Here is a 19996-nt window from a genome sequence, read left to right as displayed (position 1 = left end):
GTATCGCTTAGAACTACACGCAGAGAAAAAATATTTTTCGGTTTTGTTGGAACAAAAATATTTATTTTGGTTCCAAAAATGTGTTTGTTTTGTACAAATATTGTAATCCAAATCCAAAAATACCATCTTTTGTTCCGAACATAGAAAACAAAAACAACTTTCGAATTTCCGCAATATTGTAAAAATCGTTAACAATACCGATTGTAGGAACAATCATAATCTAAATTTTTTACAAAACATATTGTCAGCCCTGAAAACCAGATACTAAATTTTTTGATTTGAGTGTATATACTTCTCATATACACTTTCCACACAACTTTGATGTAAATATCGCGTATAATATTACGAGCATTGATGAACGCAATACATGATTTGCTACTTTAGTTGACAACAAAGACGAACAAAAAGCCACAAGCAGCCACCACAACATAAGGAATAATTAAACACCATAACAAACATGAAAAGGAAAGAACAATGAAACAAAACAGAAACAAATAAAAACAAGAGTCTCACAAGTCCATACACACAAAAACAAAGGTAAAGGCAGCATGTCATACAAACACACCACAACTCACCAAAATTGTTTTTTCAACACGGCATCGAATAGCGAGAGAAGAGAAACAAATTTTCGAAGAAAAGAGAGAAATATTGTTCAGTTGACACAAACTATTTTTGGATTTACTATACTACATGAGGAATCCAACAATATGTTAACAATACATATTTTGCTCTTGGAATATTGTTGGATCAAACATATTTTTTTCTCTGCGTGTAGTTATTGGGCTGAAATTTATTTCTATGAAAATGTGAAATGATAATCCAGCCCCTGGACTAATTAAATTGCGACAAGTGGAATTTTCATTGCTAACAATAGAAAATTAAACAATATTGTCCAAATGGTTTCGTGAAATTGGGCTGAAACAAATCCTCTCAAAGTCCACCTCGAGAGCACGAAAACGTAACGTACCGACGTTTTAAAGTTGAGTTTTACAACGGTAATTCAATGGCATACGAAATGTAAACAAAACACTTTTGTTGACCATTTTGGCTTCTAAATAAATATGGGTGACAAATCTACGATAGTATCGCTTTTATCGATAGTATGAAACAGAAATATCGAAAAAAATTGAATGGGGCAGATATCGATAGTTTGCCAGCTCTAGGCTGTATGAAACGTTGACCTGTACCGAAAAATTTCTGGAGGAAAGTTTCGTAACTCCAGCGAAAACTAAATACCAAATTTCAGTTATTCCCGTTGAATAAAGTGGCTAAAACTTCCAAAATACCGAAAATTGGAAATGGAACAATATCGGAAAATTTCAGGTGAAAGTTTTATACCACTATTAAATATGATCCGTTTCGATGGGATATTGATGACACAACCTTCAAAATACCGAAAATCGGGAAGTACGTTTCTATGGGCTTATACTGACAATTCTCTTCTGCAATATTTTATATACCGGCACATTTCGGGTGGAATGTTTCATACCCCTATCAAAAACAAACTACCAAATATCAATCATTTCGATGGGATATTGAGCAGCAACCTTCGTATACCGACAAATTTCTGAGGGAAATTTTTGTAGCCCAGAAAAAGACTAAATACCAAAATTCAGCCACATTGGTGGAATAATTAGGCTATAACTTTCAAAATACCGAAAATCTGCGGTACCGTTCCATGGGAGCTATATGAAGACGTTGACCTATACCGAGCAATTTCAGGTGGGAACTTTTATACCCTCAACGAAGACTATGTACCAAATTTTAGCCATTTCGATGTTGTAATGAGGCTAAACCCTTCAAAATACCGAAAATTGGGATGTAGCTTTCCATGGGTGTACATCAAAACGTGGACCGATACCGATAAATTTCTGGGAGAAAGTTTTGCATCCCAAAGGAGGACGAAATAAAAAATTTCAGCAATTTTGGTAGGAATATATAGCTAAAACCTTCAAAAATACCGAAAATTGGAAGATATCGTCCTATGGGGACTATATGAGGGAGTGGACCTATACCGAAAATTTTCAGGTGGAAAGTTGTATACCCTTAACGAAGGCTTACTACCACATTTCAGGCATTTCGGTAGGATATTGAGGTCACAACCTTCGAAATACCGAAAATCAGGAGGTACCGTTCTTTGGGGGCTATATGAAGACGAGGACCTATACCGACAAATTTCCGCTGCAAAGTTGTATAACCCCAACGAAGTTCAAATACCAAATATCAGCCATTTCAGACGAATATTGAGACCACAACATTCAAAACACCGAAAATCGGGAGGTAAGTTTTTTGGGGGCTATATAAAAGAGTGGACCTATACCAACAAATTTCATATGGAACGTTTAGTACCCCAAATGAAGACCAAATACCAAATTTCAGCCATTTCGGTGTGATAATGAGGCTAAAACCTTCAAAATACCGAAAATCGGGAGATATCGTCCTATGGGGGCTATATCAAAACGTGGACCTATATCAACATTTTATGGTAAAAATGTTTCTTAGCCTCTCGAAACATAAACTACAAAGTTACAACCGAATCTGTGGTCAAATGAGACTAATACATTCAAAATACCTTAAAGTGACGCGTACTATATATGGGGCGTTATATGGGAGCTATACCAAAACGTGGACCTATATAAACAATCTTTAGTAGAAATGTTGTTTAGCCACTGGAGACACAAAATACCAAATTACAACCAATTCAGTGGTAAAATGAGACAAATATCTTATAAATTCCTTAAAACGAGGACGCTTCACGCGTCACTTTGTATGGGGGCTATACGAAAACGTGGACCTACATAGCCCGCATTCAATTCTACCAAACTTTCATCCACCTACTTCAATCCGTTCGGACGCTGGAGTGATTTCCACAGACGGACGATGTAGAATTGCACGCTGATCAAGAATATATGTATATAGTTTGTGGGGTCTACAATGATTATTTCGAGTAGTTACAAACGGAATTACAAACTTAATATACCCCCATCCTATGGTGGAGGCAATAAAAATTTCAAGAAAATCGAAGAGTACAACCAGTTTTTTTTTAATTATACCCTACACCACTCTGTGGAAAGGGTATTATAAGGTAAGAGTATATGAGAAAGAAGAAAATGATGATCAGATAATATTTAGAGGGTTAAATGGACCACAACTTTTATGTGAAAATTGTGAAAAAATTTAATATACAGCTTAAATCTTTATTTCTGCAATTTCTGGAGCTATATTTGGAAGACGATCTCTCGACCTTTCCATTGATGCCAATTATGTTGATTTACGTGCTCAGATAACAGAGTTACAGCCTAATATATCCAGTTATTTCTTTGTAGTGTAATCAGAAGCGCGCTAGAGGTCGCAATTATAGATCAATAGTCACTAGATTTTGCACGATGTAAGAGTTTAGGTCGAAGAACATGCCTACCATTTTGGATGGTGATCTCATTATCTAGTGGGTTAAAAAAAAAATTTGGTCCATATTTTACTTCCTGGAGGGCATATACCACCAAAGCAGCCTACATATGGAAAAATAAATACTAACCTTCGCCCTGATGCAAATTGCAATAATGTGTCTCCTGGGTAACTAACGGGCCTACTGCCTAATATATAATAGGTTTTGTATAGAATACAACATTTTCCTCCCATGCTACAATTTGTCTCTATCATGATAGAGAAATTCCCAGCATTATTGCAAATTACGTGGAGCCGTAGCATATTAATTGTCCAATTGAATTTTTTATACATATTTATATTGCAGCATTGGGCCACAAAAATGGTAGAAAAATGGGAAAACATCTAAATTTATTTTCACTTTAAGTTTCATATAAAAATTAATGCCCATTCCAAAGATATAGAAAAAACAAGTAAGAACAGACTATAGTCGGACGGGGCCGACCATGTGATACCCTATACCACTATCCCTGTGCACTAGCTTTCCGGGCTAGCTTTTGATAAATGATAACTTTTATTTAAATGTATACACAAAAGTTTTGATCAATTTAACCCGCTAAATATTATCCGATCATACCGTTGACTTGCACGCTACTTCTTCATCTCAAACCAAAACTACGTTTAAAATTTCGCGCCGATCGGACTATTATTGCGACCTACAGAGCGGCTACAAAATCGAGCAAAAATTTTGTTTTTGGTCCATTTCATCCCTTTAACATTTCACGATCATCGCCAAAAACTAATCAGTTCTATTCTGGTCCAAACCCGACCTCCATACTAAATTTCGTGACAATCGGTCCATAATTGCGGCCTCTAGCTTGATTACAATTTTTAATGGACGGACGGACGGACGGACACACATCGCTAAATCGCTTTATCTCGTCGAGATATGAAGTTTGGTATACCACATGAGGGGTCTACGACGAATATTTCGCGGCGTTACATGAATTTTTGGGAAAACAAACTTATTATACCCTTTTCCACATTGTGGTATAGGGTATAATAATAGGCAAGTTTTTGAAGAAATACAATTCCAAGTGCTTTTTTTCCAGCATTTTTTCTTCACATATGCGTCAATTTCAATTTAAAATTATAGCTGGCATCTTTACAGACCAATCTGCAGAAAACCTCGCATGAATATCTAATTTTTTCAACGGGTTATAGCTTTATAATGGTTATAATGGGTACAAATGTACCCGGTTATTGATCTATGTACTAAAAAAATGTAGGGGGCTATAACATATCTATAAGTCGGAAATATATATAGTTTCTAAACGTGATCCTGAGTAGAAACACCTCCTCTTCATTTGCTCCAAGTTTCATGTAAATATCTCCATTATTAAAGATTTGACAGCAATTTTATTTTCAAAAAGGTACATTTGTACCCGGTTATTGGCCGTAGGGTTAAGTAAGCAATTTAAAAATAAAGCCACATCTCGTCAATTAAAAATAACACTATACAAAACGCTGATACTACCCGTGCTACTGTATGGCTCCGAAACCAACTTTTTTCAAAATGCAATCGGTGTCGCTACCGTGAAACATTATTTTGGTGAAGACACCCCTTCTGGCGTATAATTAAATATGAATACTTTTGGGAATCATAAATTTGTTTGCATGCAAATTATTTGAATTTCTACTCATTATTAGTTGTTTTTTTACCGGTTAAAATATATTTTTGATATCACAATATGTATATATCCACAATGAACAATTTTCGAAATACCCTAAAAAGCACAAAATCGCGTGCATTTCCAAGCATATGTATTAGGCCGGGGCGATTTGTATGGAAGGAAAAAAGTGTTATCGGGCGCCTGGAGTTTCTGATTCTTGGGATTGTACTGAGCAAAAAAGTCAACTAGACCATATGTCTACGGTGAAAATCGAGCCCCCGGATTTTGACTTGAAGTTTTTTTTTCAAGGAATTTCGGATATTTTGGCATATAACAACCAAACCACTGATATTTTCGATGCAACACAAAGACAACAATTGTAGCCAAGACAATAATAAAGAACTCTCTTGTACATCGCAAAAGCATTGAAACGCTCCTTCAGGCAGTTATGGCCTCGAGAAGGTGCACATTTTTCGGAAAATATTGATAAATGACACTACAAAATGGGACTCAAATTCAGTGGGTGGAAAATCCCTTTTGGAGATGAAAGCCCTTGGTGAGTGTACTAAGTACCCGAAAGGAAATTTTCGCCATAGGTCAAGTTTCCGAGATATCGCGTGATTAATGGTTTAATTTTGGCCCCTCAATTTGCGAGAAAATAGCTTTATATCTCTGTTAAGCGTTATTGTAGCTTCATTTTGAGATTACATGTCTTCGGTCAAATCGAATGGTGAATCTTTTTGTAGAATATTTCATCCCTCTAACTCAATTCCTTCCATGTCCTTTTCGTCCTTTATTTTTTGAAACGTAGTAAAAGTACCACAAGACGAGATTTTACAGCATCCAAATATTCTACAAAAATGTTGTTCAGAAGATTTTAGGTACGGTTCTCATTGATGACCAATCGATATTTCCCGTTTTCATGGTCCTTTTTGACATTTGCCCGTATTTTGTTGAGAAAACTGTGTTTTGTTTTTATGTATATTCGTTATTGGTCTGTGGTGCATCTGAAATACTTACCATAAATAGCTCTTGTAATGACGAAACGTTAATAAGAAATTTTATTTGAATCGGATATTCTGATATCGAAACCGATTTTGGAACCGGGTTTAAGTAACCGATTAATCGTATATGTATATCATTGGAAAGCTAATAAAATGGTCAATCAAATGACAGCAAGTAGCTGATTACAACTTTGTTGGTTCCGAAGCTAGAACAAAAATCCGCTTTCTTAAACCGATTTTGATGTAAAATATCACTGGGTTGACGTGGCTCAAACTTCTGAGTTATGGCGAAATTAATTCATTCTTGATGAACTTTAAGTGCATGATAACAAAACAACATAACACAAATTCATCTCACAATAACTCAGAAGTTTGACCTATGGCATAACTGTCTTTCCAGATTTATAAAATATCTTAATCGACTTTCATCGCCAAAAAAAAAAAAATTGTTCAACCCAGTGATATTTTACATCAAAATCGGTTTAAGAAAGCGGCTTTTTGTTCTAGCTTCGGAACCAACAAAGTTGTAATCAGCTACTTGCTGTCATTTGATTGACCATTTTATTAGCTTTCCAATGATATACATATACGATTAATCGGTTACTTAAAACCGGTTCCAAAATCGGTTTTGATATCAGAATATCCGGTTCAAAAATTAAGATACCCGGATCTATCCTTGAATAAAATTTCTTATTAATGTGTTCGTCATTACAAGAGCTATTTATGGTAAGTATTTCAGATGCACCACAGACCAATAACGAATATACATAAAAACAAAACACAGTTTTCTCAACAAAATACAGGCAAATGTCCAAAAGGACTATGAAAACGGGGAAATATCGATTGGTCATCAATGAGAACCGTACCTAAAATCTTCTGAACAACATTTTTGTAGAATATTTGGATGCTGTAAAATCTCGTCTTGTGGTACTTTTACTACGGTTCAAAAAATAAAGGACGAAAAGGACATGGAAGGAATTGAGTTAGAGGGATGGAATATTCTACAAAAAGATTCACCATTCGATTTGACTGAATACATGTAATCTCAAAATGAAGCTACAATAACGCTTAACAGAGATATAAAGCTATTTTCTCGCAAATTAAGGGGCCAAAATTAAACCATTAATCACGCGATATCTCGGAAACTTGACCTATGGCGAAAATTTCCTTTCGGGTTCTTAGTACACTCACCAAGGGCTTTCATCTCCAAAAGGGATTTTCCACCCACTGAATTTGAGTCCCATTTTGTAGTGTCATTTATCAATATTTTCCGAAAAATGTGCACCTTCTCGAGGCCATAACTGCCTGAAGGAGCGTTTCAATGCTTTTGCGATGTACAAGAGAGTTCTTTATTATTGTCTTGGCTACAATTGTTGTGTTGCATCGAAAATATCAGTGGTTTGGTTGTTATATGCCAAAATATCCGAAATTCCTTGAAAAAAAACTTCAAGTCAAAATCCGGGGGCTCGATTTTCACCGTAGACATATGGTCTAGTTGACTTTTTTGCTCAGTACAATCCCAAGAATCAGAAACTCCAGGCGCCCGTGATGGTGTTCAAATCGCCCCACTCTAATATGTATGGTACAAGTCATGGCACAATTACCCAGGTAGTGGCATCGTAAAATTTTGAATATGTTATGTCAAAACTTTCTTTATGTTGTTGGGGAAATTACAACAAACATAATTTTTTTATAAAGGGATTTGACTTTTCATATTCAATCAGCTGGTGTGATACCACTACCTGGTAGTTCTGCCATGGTACAAGTGCACTTTTTTGGAAGATAGATCTTCAATAAACTCACAATGTACCCTTTGAAAATTTGTATATAGCATTTGTAGTGTTCAATAAAATTGGAGCAGTGTCCGTCTGTCGAAAATTTCAGGGTCAGATATGGCAAATTGCATTGTAATTGTGTATATTTGCAGCGGCTTATATATTTATTTATATTATTTGGAATACACCTAATATAAATAAATAAGTATATAAGCCGCAGCAAATATACCCAATTACAATGCAATTTGCCATATCTGACCAGATATTCAAAGAACATTTATAGATGTATCAGAAGGAGCTACCAATATCCATATTCCAATTTTGGGACTTTTATTAGAAATGTATAATCATATACATACATAATTGTTCACAAACATCCCAGTAGGGACAAGGGAGGCTTCTCTCATATGAATGAGTGCACCCCGATTCATACTAGCTCAATGATAAGGGACCTACTGTTTATCGCCGAGTCCAAACGACGTGCCCTAAGACACCGCATGTAGAAAATTTGTTCATGGCTGAAATACTCAGAAATTGTCACCATCATTACTGAGGGGCAGTTTGCCACCGTTGAAAATTTCATGTGGCCTGGCCTAGGAACCGAACCCGGGCATTCAGCGTGAAAGGTGGGTGAGCATACCATTGCACTACGGTGGCACCCTATTAAATATGTCAAAGCATGGAAATTTTACATGTTTTGATTTTTGAAAAATAGACTTCGGAGACATTTAATATGCTCAAAGCAAAAAAATCATTACGTATCTTCGTTTCTAATATTATTCCATAGAGTGGAGCTATATTTCAACTTCACATCCGCCTTGTACGCAGAATGTCGTGGGTTCGATTCCCCGGCGAGGTAACATCAAACTTTTAACGGTGGCAAAATACTCCTCCCTAATGTTTGCGACATTTTCTGAGTATTTCAGCCATATAAAACTTCTCTAAAAGCGATGTCTTAGGAAACGCCCTTCGGGTTCGCTATAAACTGCAGGTCCAAGCTTAATGTGATAAGCTGGCAGAATCGACAAAGTTATTTCTTACAATAAGCTTAATTGTTTCATAAAGGAATATTGATTTGCTGAAAGCTTATTCCCAGGGGCAGTGCAACCTTTGCTTACTTCTTTATAATAAAATGGAATGAATGTCATTTTAGGCATTAGTAGGCAAAAGTTCATTCATTCTCACTACAGGAAATCATTTTTGAGAAAATATGTCAAAAAGTCATAACCCTCATGAATATTTTGTGTTTTAGGATCAGCGTTCATAAAATGCATGAATCCGAACTTTGAAAAAAGTTTTAGAAATTCATCAAATTGTATGTAGTTTTTTCACCAGACTCAGTACATTTTATTCCATACACATATCGTCGGTGTCATGCTTAAGTGTTCCATATGCCATTTTTTACTTTTTGAGATATAGGTGGTTTCCAGGGTTTTCGTGTATGCTCTTTCAAAAATTTAAATATTTTCTGTAGTCAGCTTCAAGTAGTTGTGATGCAAACATTAAAATGTGATTATCTCAGAACGGGAAAATGGCGTATGGAACACTTAAGCATGACACCGACCATATGTAATGTTCAGTACATCCACTAAGTCGTATATTGAACTGGCTCTACACAAAGTGTAGTGGCAAATGATGATATAATCAAATGATTGTTTTTTTATAAAAATAGCTGTAGTTCATTTAGTTGGGAAAGGATTTCTTTTTTATATTCTTCCTCATTGTAATTTATAAAAGAGATGGGCTTTGAATTAATCAATTTTAATCCAAAGTAAAATGTATTTTTTTCACGCAGAAAATCCAAAACTACAAACGAATTGTTTAAAATTTATTGGCAAATTTTAACCCCCAGTTTTTGTAAACATTTTTATTCTTCTCACACGAACTGTCAAATTTTGTAGATCGATTTACTCGCCTTAGCGCAAATGTTGAGCGCTGATTTTTAAATAAGAAATTCTTAACTATATATGGAACTCATCTACGAAAAATTAATTCTGTATGTCATCTGTGGGCTGAGCTATGGATGCCTAAATTATTACGAATATAGACGAACGAACAAAAATAAGTTACAAAAACAGGGGGTAATACTGCATAATATCCCAAACTAAATATTAACACAAACTATCAAACTATCCCCAATGAATAACATTTATATCGAATATTTTATGTTATTCTAGTATGATTGAAGACATGGTGAATGGATTATAAAATGCCTGTGAAATGCTATTCAACAGAAGCAGCATTTTTATGAGAAATTGTACAATCATAAATATTCAATAGGACAGCAATGGTAGAATTTTATTACGACTGAGTGTGTGTGTGTGGGAGGGAGCTGCTGCTATTGGTGGTGATTAAATAATCATTTGAATCATCATGTAACCATTACATTTGCTGCTAGACATACATCTAGTGAAAATGCTATGGAAAAACATTTGCACATACATATGTATATTTTATACTTAAAAAAATTGCATATGTCACTGTAGAATTAACAATCGAAATGAATTTGAAATTGTCTAATAAAATAGAAAAAATTTTAATTTCATATGTCATTTATTTAATTGAACAATTTTTGTCATATCAAACATTTCTTCATTAATAGTAATTGAGCATAAATAAAAGTTTGAAGCTATGGAAATCGAGAATTGAGACAAGAAATTATTAAAAAATGGCGAAGATCGACACGGACCGCTTCCAAAAATGAAATGGACGTTCAATATTGATCTAGGAACTTATGTCTTGGATGAAGTTTCCACAATGTTCCAAAATCCAAAACAAGAAAAACATATTATTTTTGAAATAAATAAGACAAAATAGATTGCTCTAAGATTGTCAGAGATGGATCAAGCCTAAAACAAAACAGCAATCGACCATGGATTCAATTCTGAATGGTGTACCACAATTTGTTTGCCTAAAGTCTTCGGAGAAATACGAAAAACGAACAACACAAGATAAATCATTGTGCACCATTGGCGAGCTCTTTCACATTGGATCAAACCAGAGCCTTTTTGAAGAACCAAAAAGTGTAATAGATAGGTCATCTGCCGTACATCCCTGAAGTTGGGTGTAAACAGCACATCAAGACGACGTTTTTCGTCGCCAGAATATCCTTTTGAAGTGTTCAAAAACCATTAGTCTGTTGGAGAACTGCACGAATCTACTAATTTGTATACCCTCCACCATAATATGGTGATTCGAGAGCAGGTCTTAAAGTGAACTTATCCGAAATTTTTTGTGAGAGGTACCAGAAGGATTAGACAAATATAGTTAATATTCGAACCTGATCTATATCTGGTAGATATATTAGGATGTGCAAAGTATGGATTACATCAGTCACCCCCTTCAAGAGTTATTGTGCGCACAATTTTTCCGAACATTTTTGAACTTTTGTGGGGAAGGTACCTGAAGGAGTGCACCGATATGGCTTATCTTCGAATTTAAACTATGTTTGGACAAAATATTACGAAGGCCAATTTTTGGATCGAATCTGCAGATCCGTTTGAGAGTTATCTTGCGCTCCAACCACTACACACGGTGTCATAGGGGCTCTTTGCAACTTTTAGGCTATTTTCTCAGGAAGTATGAAACTTGTACCGTCGTATGGGGGCAGTGACTACAACTTTTTGCAACAAAAATCAAAGCGATTCGAGAGCAGGTCCTAAACTGAACTTTTCCGAAATTTTGTGTGGGAGGTACCCGAAGGCGTGGACCGATTGAGTCCATATTGGAACCTCATCTAAATTTAAAACAAAAACATTTAATGTTTTTTTTAAGATTTTGGTCACATTTTTCTACCGAATTGGTTAATTGCAAAAATTCGAATCCGGTAGTCATTTTGTAACCATTACAAAGTAATGTAAACAAAAATAACTACTTATATTACTCATTACTTAGTAATGAGTACGGTGGCACAGAGCTTGTGTGTCCGACTACAAATCAGAGGGTTGTGTGTTCAACTCTAACCGCCAGCCGGGTACTTTTTGTTAAAAAAAAAAAACAAAGAACAGTTGGTGTGCACATGTAACCGTTTAAACAACCCATAATGTTCGTGTGCGTAGCCTAGTATGTAGTGTGTTCGGCTATAAAGCAGAAGTTCGTGTGTACAAATCCAGCAAAGAGCGAAATAAAATAAAAATATGAAGTGTGTTGAAATTGAAAACAAATTCCACCTAAATTGTTCTAAAAATACAAAAAAATTATCTTATAGCTTATTTTTCAACTTCTGGTGGCCATAGAATAACTAGTTATTCTAGTGGTTACAGAATAACTAGTTATTCAGTGCGACATGTCGTTGTTAAAATAATGGGTTAGTAAGGGGTTTTGTAAGTTGTTACGGTTTTTTTTTTTTTTGCTGGGCTGAATATAGAAGAAGAAGAGTAAAACTTAAAAGATTAAAACTCGTAAACAAACTGTCCATATACATATATTCAGGTTTATGTGTAGCCCAATTTTATGTATTTCGAAGGTCTTTTTGTCCAATTTTCGAACCCAGTGTGTTGCCAGGAGTTAAAAAGCTCAATTGGGAAAATTGTAAATATTGATCCATGTTTTGGAAAGAACTACGATAAAGGGAGTATTATAAGTTGGAATATACTACTCCTCTAATAAGAGGAAAAGCTTAGGACATTCATAAACGAAAAGAAACTAATTATTCCATTTTACTTCAATACAACTCGTGGTGGAGGGTATAAAAAGAACGGCCGGGCCGAACTTAACGCCGTTGTTACTGTTTTTTCGATAACATTTTTTTTTTGTTATTTGAAAATGTTGCCTTTAGGGCGAAGATAATTTTTAATATGATTTTTTAATAACTTCTCGTTGGAATCGAGCTTAATGACCAATGATGCAAGTGAAAAAGGAAAGCCCACAAAATATAAAAACATTTTATCGTAGTCAAAATGTGTAGATTCTTGCAGGTTTTGGAACAGGCATCATGTTTTGGAGATGCCTCAATCGGAGTGAAAAAAAGCGCCGACAATTGTTTTGAGCACATGCAAAAGCGAACAAATCATGCTGGGGAATACTTTAAAAAATCATAAAACCATTTTTGCGTTTTCATTATAAGGCCAGAATCTTATTTGAGTAAAATAAGCAGTTTTGCCTTGTTAAACACTGTGTGCCTTAACCAAATTTAAATGGAAGGAGACGATACAGTCAGTACATTGTCTAAATTTGAACTTCTATATCTCAAAAACGGTAAAACCTACGGAAATATCATAAAGGTCAATCTTGCGGAGAATTTTCACAGCCACAACATTTCTTTATGCCCATTTACATAGGTCTCGCGGTTTCCAAGCAAAATCGTGAAAACCTAAAGAACCTCTACAAATATGAACTTAATCGTGATTTATTTGAAAATCCCTCCGGCGATTTTTTTTGTTTCTTGATATTTCTCATCTATGAGCATTGTAGTTTCAGAATCTTTAAAAACTTCCCCGGTGTAAGCACCTTCCATTTAAATTTCGTTAAGACGCACCGTGTAAATTTAAAAAATAACCCAGTGCAATATTCTTTTATATTTTTGTGTAATGGGTTATTCGATTCATGTGAATCCAAAATTGTCCCTGGAGTGTATCAACCAACAACCACCCCCACTTTTCGTGTACAACTTTGCAAATAGTCTTTGTAGGCATTAATGTTTAATATTTTACTTTTCTTGCCTATACAAATAATTCCCCAGCTGCATCTGTGTAAAGTGGCACTTAATTATTATATAATTACATTTTATCTCATTATTTAATCCTTTAGTTTGCCCTTGTAGTGGTCCCATTTTTTATTTTTGTTTCTAAGCCAATTTTCATAAATTTTAATAAAGCTTTTTAGAATGTTTATTATTTGAGTATAATTTGTGTTCAAGGGTTTGTCACATAACACAGTCTAGGATGTTGTGTTGAAAGAGTGACATATTCTGTAGTTAAGGGTCAAAGGAATAACATTCATACATACAAACATTCCTAATTGTAATATACAATATAACATCAGATTAAATCTTTGTAAATGAACCCCTACTTATTTCTTGTGGGTGGTAATTAGTCAGAAAACAAAGTATAATTATGATATTGGATTCACTTGGGACGAAAGAATGTTTGTATAGCACATAAAGAGAAATAATAAAATATCAACTTTCAAAGGGTAAACCGTAGTAAAACGGAATAGAAACAATTAAAATGGAATTATGTTAGGCAAAAATTTAAAGGTCTTTAAAACAAAAAACAGATATGAAATTAAATCAATTAAGACGCACTATTAAAGTTTCTTTTTTAGGAAGTGGCTGGAAGTAGTCATAAAAAATACGTTGTCAATTCTCGAAACCGTTGACACCATATCGTTGTCAAATTGACAACGGCGTGCTTATTTCGACCACAAACGGTGTTGATACACTATCGATAACGGATGTGGTAAGTCAGTTTGACCACGTATGGTGTCATTTTTTCTCTGGGTGTGGGCTATATCATAGGTCCATGTTTTGGTACTGATTGCAGCTGATTGTAGAGTAACTCTATATGCCGCATTTTTCTCTTTAGTAGCAGCACGACACTCCTGGTCATACCATGGGTTCCTTGGTGGAGGTCTCTAGAATCCAAGTATGGATTTAGCGGTTGTTTGCATGGAGTGGGCAATGTTTTTTTGCCATTGTGCCCATATGTTACCGGGACGAGGAGTGCTTTGATTAACCAATTGGGCCAGTTGAGGAATATGATGTGGCTATCTGTTGTGATTGCAGCTGTTCATACCTTATTTGCTACGTTTAATGTGGTACGCACCTTTGCTGCAACAAGGTGGCGGTACGAGTCTATGTTGGCTCCTCGGGACGATCGCACATCCAACACGCTCGATGAATGTTTTCCATCTATCACAACGTGATCAATTTGAATTCTTGTTCTTTGATCTGGAGACAGTCAGGTGCTTTTATGAATATCGAGATGCTTAAATCTGGTACTGCCTCATTCCATTGTTCGATGTTTCGCTATGGAGACTGAATTTCCCGACTGTTGGGCCAAAGATATTCTCCTTTCCAATTTTGTCATTAAAATCGCCTAGAAAAATTTTACCGTCATGGACAGGACAGCGGTCATATGTATCTTTGGTCAGTTCGTCCTTGTCTTCGGTTGGAGCATGAGCACAGATAAAGCTAATGTTGAAGAATTTTCATTTTATCTGTATTCTAGCAAATCTTTCATTAACTGGGGTGAAGCTGGAGACCAGATGTTTTAACCTAACCGACCAACTACAAATCCGCAATCAAACTCATGCTTTGTGTCATGGCAGCTATAATACAGTGCGTCACACTTAGTTGTTGTTGTGACGCCTTTCCCAATCCATCGTATTAGTTCATCAATTTTGTGAAGCAAATTTTAAAATTAGTGGAGTGGGAAAAATTTTATAAGTGTATATCGATATTATTTTCTGTTTGAGTTGTGAAAAGTGAGTACTTCAAATGTATAAAGGTGCCAGCTGCACAGGTTTGCAGACGAACATGCTATTTATCTTTTTCATGGACCACCTCATTAAGGTGGTACCCCTTTTGTAACAAAGCTTTTTGCAGTATCGACTAAAGTTCGAAAACGAATGGACCAACCACCACATATATTTTTGTGGACTTATTAAGTACATAATAATCTTGTTTTTAAACGAGGCCGAACTTGTTATACCCTCCATCACAAGTTGTATTGAAGTAAAATGGAACAATTAGTCTCTTTTCGTTTATGAAGAAGACTAAATATCAAACTTCCGATATTTCGGTAAAAGCTTCAAAATACCAAAAATTAAGAGGTACGCTTCTATTGGCGGTATAGAAATCCGCGGATCTATACCGGTAATTCTCTTCTGGAATATTTTATAACCCCATGGAAGACTAAATAAAAAATCTCAGTCTATCGGTGAGATATTGACGTGACAACCTTTAAAATTACGAAAATCGGGAGGTACCTTCCTATGGGGGCTATAACGAAACGTGGGCCTATACTGACGAATTTCAGTCAGAAAGGCTTTTACCTCCAACAACGACTAAATACCAAATTTCAGCCATTTCGGTGGTTTGATGTGGCCACAACCGAAAATCGGGAGGTACCGTTCTATGGGGGCTCTATAAAGCAGTGGACCTATACCGACAAATTTCTGGGAGAAAGTTTATACGCACATCGAAGACTAAGTACCAAATTGGAGACATTTCGGTGTGATAATGAGGCTTAAACCTTAAAAAATACTGAAAATCGGGTGATACCGTTCTATGGGGATATATGAAAGCGTGGACCTATACCAACAAATTTCTGGGGGGAAAGTTTTATACCCTTAACGAAGACTAAGTACAAAATTTTGGTGATTTCGGTGTTCTGAAAACATGAGGCTAAAACCTTCAAAATACCGAAAATAGGGTGGAACCGTTCTATGGGGGCTATATGAAGGCGTGTACCTATACCGACAAATTTTATTTGCAACGTTTAGTACCCCAAAAGAAGACCAAATACCAAATTTCAGCCATTTCGGTGGATTATTGTGGCCACAACCTTCAAAATACCGAAAACCGGGTGGTACCGTTCTATGGGGGCTATATGAAGGCGTGGACCTATACCGACAAATTTCTGGGGGAAAGTTTTACACTCCCAACGAAGACTAAGTACCAAATTTTAGCCATTTCGGTGTTAAAATGTGGCTAAAACCTTCAAAATATCGAAAATCGGGTGGTACCGTTCCATGGGAGCTATATCAAAACTCATATTTTTTATCAGAAAAGTTCATAATTTTTATCAGAAAAGTTTTTTATCCACTGGGAACCCTCAATGCAAAAATTAGGTCGAAAAACTTTGGTAAAAACTTCAAAATACCGAAAATCGGGAGGTATCCGTATATGGGGTCTACATCAAAACGTTTACCTATGTCAATCATTTTTATCGCGAAAGTTTTTTCAGCAAATTTGTTCGATACATTTACCTAAAATATTCAAAATATCGAAAATTGGGAAGTACCGTTATATGGGGGCTATACCAAAACGAGGACGACCTTCCCATTTATTTGCACATGCGTGCTGCACCAAAACGTGGACCGATGCTCAAAATTTTTATCAGAAAAGTTTTTTTGTCCACTGAGAAACCTCAACGTAAAAATTTTGGTCGAAAAACTTCAAAATACCGAAGGAAGGTATCGATATATGGGGTCTATATCAAAACGTGGACCCACATATGTCCATAATTTTTATCGCGAAAGTTTTTTCAGCAAATTTGGTCGATACATTTACCTAAAATATTCAAAATATCGAAAATTGGGAAGTACCGTTATATGGGGGCTATACCAAAACGAGGACCGACCTTCCCAATTTTTTGCACATGAGGGCTGCATCAAAACGTGGACCTATGCTTAAAATTTTTATCAGAAAAGTTTTTTGTCCACTGGAAACCCTCAATGCAAAAATTTGGTCGCAAACTTTGGTAAAATTTCAAAATACCGAAAATCGGGAGGTATTGATATATGGCTCTATATCAAAACGTGGACCTACATATGTCTATAATTTTTATCGCGAAAGTTTTTTTCTGCAAATTTTGTCGATATATTTACCTAAAATATTCAAAATATCCAAAATTGGGAAGTGACGTTATATGGGTGATATACCAAGACGAGCACCGACCTTCCCAGTTTTTTCCCCATGGGGACTACATCAAAACGTGGACCTATACTCAAATTTTTATCAGAAAAGTTGTTTGTTCACTGAGAACCCACAATGCAAAAATTTGGTCGAAAAACTTAACTAAAAACTTCAAAATACCGAAAATCAGGTGGTACCGTTATATGGGGTCTATATCAAAACGTGGACCTACATACATATGTCCATAATTTTTATCGCGAAAGTTTTTTCAGCAACTTTGATCGATACATTTACCTAAAAAAACAAAATATCGAAAATTGGTAAGTACCGTTATATGGGGGATATACCAAAACGAAGACTGACCTTCCCAAAATAAGTACTTGTACAAAAATTCATCCACCTACAGCAACTCCTTCTATTTTTGGTCGTAAGGCAATACCTATGTTGCCTTCCGAAAATACCGCACAGTTTGACTGTCATAAAAAGTCATATAAATTATTTTCAGGTTCCTAAGTCCTTCCATATTCAATTAACTTACAGAAGATGTACCTTGTCATCTGAAATGCCAAGCAATAGTGTGAGGTAATAAATATATGTACATACATATGTATGTTTATTTAATACAAAATGTTGTGACTGAATAAGGAACATATACCGAATAAATCGAATTTTTATCGAAATCTATCATCTAGAGAACATTAACCTCATTAAGACTCGTGGATAAAGAAAATATGATTTGTTGGCCAATATAATCCAATAAATGTCCACAAACTACAAAAATTCATTAAATTTCCATTTCCATTACTTCAGACGATGGATAGACAGAAACCACAACAACACAACAACTCCATCAACAAAACTGAAGAAGAAAAACATATACACCAAAACTAACCTAGACATTGAAAGCAATGTCTATCACTGTAATACTACAATAACAACAAAAGCAACAATATTGACAGGTTACACCCTCCTTTAGTTAGTTGTTGGTCGGTCTATTAAAGGATATAACCACCAAAAATACGAAACCTTGATGGTTTTTGTCAATTTAAAGTTTCAGGGTAGCAAAACAAAAATCGCTTTAGCACGAATTGATGGAAATCCCCCGCTTCCCCTTACACCGACCGGTCTTTTACAAAAATACACTTACATAGTTGTCAGGCACTGCTTGCTGTTTTCATTATTAAGTATTCATGGGATTTGGCATTCCTTTTGACAGAGAGACAGACAGCCAGTCAACTAGCCAAACGCGTCAGGTAAGTGGGTGTGATTTCTTAGGGAATCAATATTAAAGTGTTGAACTGTTTATTTTTTCCTCTATCAGCTGCTGTTGAATGTTCGGAGGGATGGATGTGTGTTTTTTTACTTTTTCAAAAATAAAAGTTAATTTCGTTTGGTTTTTTCTCGTCAATGACTTTTCATTATTATTAGCATTGAAAGGCGGCGGCGTTACTGTTATTGGATTACTGGCGTTTACTTGCGTTTTAAGTATAGAATTGAAAATAAACAACAACAACAAATATTAGCTTCAAGTGTCTTCTTTTATAGTTCTTTTTTTTTTTGTTTTCTTTTACTTATGGATATACAATGAATTTCATTGTTTAGCGCGCGTTTCGTTTGGCCGGATCTGGGAATTTTAAATTTTAATCGAACAGTGTTGAACGTAACCGAACGGACTCGTAATGGATACTGAAAATATAAAAATCATAGCATAACTTAGGGAGCAATAAAAAAGCTTTGTTACGATAAGAGAGAAATAGTCGGGTAGTAATGTGGTGAGTTCGCTCACCACATACTCTCATCTAGAGTTGCCATTGGAATTATTAATGTTTCGTACAAATATGACATCTTCTTATTGTTGACTACAAATAAATAAATACGCGACTCGATGACAAAATGTTTTCATAAAAGGTGATAGATTTTAAACAAAATGCTCTGTTCCAGAACCTGAAAGATGTTACTATTTTTTACTACGATAAATTTTTTTCCTTTATGTTATCGGAAAAAATAGTAAAAATTAGTAAATTCTTGCAGTTCTGGAACAGACCAAAAGATTTGAGAGATAAATTAGTTTACCTAATAGTACGTTCATATATAACAGGATTTAACAAACCCACTGGGTTTCAAATGTCAATTCCTTTGCATATATGTCAAATAAATCCTTATTAAGAAGGTTAGCCCTGCCAAAGGCTATAATATAAACATGGCCTAAATCTCCGTACAATTATTAATATGAAATCATCTCGATTACATATGGTCCAGTACCGCAAGAATCTACTACTTTTTCTTGATTCGGCATTATCAGTGTATCAAAATTGGAAAAAGAAAATTATTTTAAGGTTTGCCGTACACAAAAGTTTACATGTACGAAATCCAGTGGATTTCAAATGTCAAATCCATTGTGTATACGTGAAAAAAATCGTTGGATTTGTGATGACGATTTATTCGACGTATTCCCAATGGATTTGAGTTTTGATACACTGGGTTTCGTACATGTGATCGTACTATAGCTTGTATTTTATATATCAGTACACAGAAGATTTTGAGAGATTTCCTTGTAGGTCGTCCGCGCCCGATACTACG

The 19996-nt window shown here is 35.3% G+C and overlaps 1 protein-coding gene across 1 annotated transcript in view; it reads right to left on the bottom strand.

Annotated features, from left to right (window-relative positions):
- The window catches only part of LOC141388984 (uncharacterized), a 99514-nt gene extending 80410 nt beyond the window's left edge, over positions 1-19104 (bottom strand). Inside the window, exon 1 of the mRNA XM_073959922.1 lies at positions 18564-19104. The gene's annotated coding sequence lies outside the window, so the exon portion shown is untranslated. The remainder of the gene's footprint in view (positions 1-18563) is intronic.
- Positions 19105-19996: the final 892 nt, after the last annotated feature.

This window comes from Musca autumnalis, unplaced genomic scaffold, assembly GCF_047663935.1.
Source record: "Musca autumnalis isolate F117 unplaced genomic scaffold, ASM4766393v1 scaffold_1, whole genome shotgun sequence".
Taxonomy (NCBI): domain Eukaryota; kingdom Metazoa; phylum Arthropoda; class Insecta; order Diptera; family Muscidae; genus Musca; species Musca autumnalis.
This window is presented reverse-complemented; position numbering and strand designations above follow the sequence as displayed.